At 46.9% G+C, this 4178-nt stretch overlaps 1 non-coding gene across 1 annotated transcript; it reads left to right on the top strand.

Moving 5' to 3' along the window:
• Window positions 1-3715: 3715 nt before the first annotated feature.
• On the top strand, window positions 3716-3852 carry LOC136509737 (small nucleolar RNA Z247). Its single transcript, XR_010772480.1, has one exon. It is a non-coding gene; the product is annotated as a small nucleolar RNA Z247 (small nucleolar RNA).
• Window positions 3853-4178: the final 326 nt, after the last annotated feature.

A 4178-nucleotide genomic window follows, 5' to 3' on the forward strand; every position in this document is an offset into this window, starting at 1 on the left:
TGAAGATAGAACTAAAATTAATCCCCTGTCCACACACAGCATATATAGTGAAAATATTATTTACCAGTTGATCTCTAAAAGGAACACAATATGTAGTCTACTCAGTAGCAAAGCGATGCAATGGTTTATTGGTATATTTTCCGCTAAAGAAGATGTAAGCTGCCATGAAACTGATCATGTCACACATAACATGATCCCACAAATAGTAAAATCTTGTATATATGAAAGAAAGAATATGAAATGGTGGTCAAACTATTATTGACTTGATCTTCAACTTAAAATTGTCTAGCATATTAGCATAACTAAGATAAAGCACTTTCATGGGCACATTTTTATGAACTGTTCTTTAAGATCATGATATGTGAATCAAGGAGTTGAAATCATAAATGTAATTGAATTAAATTTTGATAAGGGCACTTTCATAAATGAACTTCTCCTCATCGAGGAACTGCAGGATGAGGGCTCCCTGCTAAGAGACAGGAAGAGTTTGAATCTAGATCAGGACACGTGGGGAAATGCCAGGGGCAAAAAGAAGGCAGATGGTAACTGCCAATGGGAGGAGCAGCCAAGCACTTACAAACGGAAGAAGACAAAAGTTCTAGCTCGGTCCAGTCAAGCAAACAAAGTTAGTATTAAACCGTGTAGTGTTGGGACTATGGTAAGAGCCTAAAGCAGTGGCCATAGCATACAAGCTTCTTAGTTCTTACACATACTCAAGTTTTCATAATACAAATGCTGCCCATAATTACTTCTAGCCTTCACAAAGCAGTACAGCTGCAAGATACTATTTTCATAGCATCTCCATGCTACAGGATGCACCCCCCAATTTCAGTCCCCTAAAGCTGAAATATTTTTGAATGTGTCACCTCAGTTTTTCCATCTGAAATAATGTAACAAAAAAGCCTAAGAGAAGGAACTCACTTGGAACAAAGAGGCATGTCTATTTTACATTTTCCTCCACCACACTATCTTTTGGCCTAAGTCGTAGATTTGCTGGTTGCATACCTACATGAGAAAGTAGAACAAAGAATTAACCAAACAAAACAAATGGTCTGAATTTTAGACGCAAGCAACATATACGCAACTGTATTTTTAATTCTACTACGAACCACATATCAATCTCACTAGTTCTTTTTTTAATTTAATTCTAACACAACCAGACATGACATAGAAATATTAACTTTTTACTAAATATACAAATGTTACTACTGCTAGTCATCATATAAATTCACAGGTCTTATCCTTACTGGCACTTAAAGGCACTGGAATCACCAACCCACAAACTGAAATAAGTACAAACATGTTATCATCAATTAGTCACCCTCACACACCTTCTGTTTTTTAATCAAATAATATCAGTATATATCACTAATTTCTGTTCAAGAAGCAATCTAAGGCAAGCAATAGGTGTTGAGCAATTAGCACATTGTGAAAGCAAGAAACAGTGTTGCTAGTTTGAAACAAGGATTAACACTGAGGTCACACCGAGCAGATTAGCTTCACAGGGCAGTACAACAGTTGCTCATCTCACTGTTACAAAACTACTAATAAACAATGGAATAGTTAGTATACATCTCACACACCATCTATCTCAGCATGGTCTAGCCTCGCAGCCATTTTGGAAGAGCTTTACCTTGAATTGAAAAGGCAATTGAGGGTTCCAATGTTGCCTATGACTCTGCATATGGACCACTACAGCTTTCAAGCCTCCTCCTTGTGTCTAAATCTTGAAATGCAATGCTAGACTATCAACTTAACAAGATGAAAATCTGTGTAACATAATTTTAAACAGATGCAACTATGCAAGCAAAAGCCTAGCAGCTAACAAGGCATACCTAGCACATTTTTTTGTCAATGTAAATATAATAGTTTTCCATGAATTGTTACCCGCAGGCTAGGGTTTCGTGGAGCACAAAAACCGATGCGGACCAGCGGGAGGAGGCAGCACCAGTGAGCAGGCACGGCGCTGGCCACCGGTGGAGCCTAGCCGCGCTGCGCTCTGGCCGGGGACGGCCACCGTGGGCGGATCCGAGGCGGCGCGGTGGATCCGGGGCGGCGCGGGGCAAGGAGGGGAGGGGCCGGGGGCCGGCCGCCCGGCGGGAGGAGAGGAAGCGGTGGATCCGGGGCGGATCCGGGGCGGCGCGGGGGCAAGGAGGGGAAGGGCCGGGGCCGGCCGCCGGCGGGAGGAGAGGAGGGGCCGGGGCCGGCCGCCGGTGGGAGGAGAGGAGGGGAGGGGCCGGGGAGCGCGGGGCAAGGAGGGGAGGGGCCGGGGCCGGTCGCCGGCGGGAGGAGAGGAGGGGAGGGGCTGGGGCCGGTCACCGGCGGGAGGCAGTGAGAGGGAGCGGGGGCAGGGAGAGGAGGGTCGAGCAGGCGCGAGTGCGTGCGTGCGGCGGCCGGCGGGTTAGGGTTATGTCTTTGTTTTTTTATTATCGCGTGCATATATTTTTCTGTGCGGGCAATATTTTTTCTGTGCGTTTTTGAAGCACCGACAGAATAAATTGAGTTTTTCTGTGAGTGCTTATTTTTTCCGTGTGTGTATTGTCACGCACAGAAAAATCATACAATTATTCTGTGGGTTTTTGTATTTTGTTGTCAGGGTATTTTGAAACCGACAGAAAAATCGTAATTTTTTTGTGCGTACCGGAAAAAAACGCACAGAAAAATATTTCACCCACAGAACAATTCGAGTTTCTAGTATTGTGTTTTCAATAGACTGGTTCAACACGTTACACGAAAATCGTCTACTAGTCAGCCCGAAACGTTGAACCATGCATTTCCCATAGATTGTACTCTGTAATATAAACAAAACATTGGTGTACCAAGTTTTGAGAACGTTGACATATACGACGATGCTCTCTGGCCTGGGTCGTCTGGACCGACGCCAACAGGCATGCAAATGCAACGTCTCAAACTCTCATCTCTAAAGTGTCACACTTCCATTTCCTTCGTCAGTTTAAGTATGTTTGTTTTGTTAGATGATAGATATCTTCACCTATGTCTATGTACATTGTATCTTGTAGATAGGATCAGTTCCTAGTTTGTAGTTAGCGATCTTATCTCTTATAACAAATCTGTAACAACACTTGTGTAACATGTCACCGTCGTGGGGGCTGTTCCCCGGCCTATATAACATGAAACCGAGGACCAGGGAAAGGTCACTCGTTAACCCAAACTTTTACATGGTATCTAGAGCCTATCTCCTCACGGAGCTTTCATCATGTCCTCCTCCTCCGCCGCGCAGCACGCCGTCCTTTCCTCCCTCGGTTTCCTGCCGGTCAGCAAAAAACTAACCCGTGGGAACTTCCCACTATGGCGCGCTCAAGTCCTATCCTCAATCCGAGGAGCGGATGTCTTCGAGTTCCTTAGCCCTACAGCCAAACCATCAGCCTAGTATCTTCCCAAGAAGAAACCCGATGACACGGAGGAAGAGGTCCCGATCCTGAACAAAGAGTACAACACATGGGTGGCGAAGGACCAACAGGTCCTGAGCTACCTCCTTGTCTCTCTGTCTCGAGAGATCCTGCAGCAGGTGTCGACTGCAACGACGGCCGCCGAAGCATGGGCCGCCATTGAGGGGTTCTTTGCCTCTCAATCCCGTGCGCGATTGATCAGCACCCGGATGGCCCTGTCAACGGCGTCCAAGGGCACATCCACCATCGCCGAGTACTACAGCAAGATGAAGTCTCTTGCTGATGAGATGGCTTCTGCGAGGCGCCGCCTGGAGGATGATGAGATGGTCTCCTACATCCTGACGGGCCTCGACGACGACTTCAACTCCGTGGTGACATCTGTCGCCTCCAGGGTTGAACCAATCTCCCTCGGTGAGCTATATACTCAACTGATAAGTCATGAACAGAGGCTCGAGATGCGCAGTGGAGGATCCCAGTCCTCTGCAAACCTGGCATCTCGTGGTGGACGCGGTGGAAATAACTCCAACCGCGGAAGCCGCGGTGGCTTTGCCCATGGCGGCGGCAAGCAGAAGGGTGGCCGCAACAACAACTTCAACCGAGGCAGCTCCAGCTCCTTCCAGGCAAGTCTCATCTGCCAAGTTTGTGGCAAGGAAGGGCATCTAGCTTTTCGCTGCTACAAGAGGTACGACGAAAGGTTCTAGGGCGGTGCACCACAGCAGCAGAAATCCGCCTCCAACGTCACCTCTTCCTACGGAGTAGATACCAACT

Source organism: Miscanthus floridulus, chromosome 15 (assembly GCF_019320115.1).
Source record: "Miscanthus floridulus cultivar M001 chromosome 15, ASM1932011v1, whole genome shotgun sequence".
NCBI lineage: Eukaryota > Viridiplantae > Streptophyta > Magnoliopsida > Poales > Poaceae > Miscanthus > Miscanthus floridulus.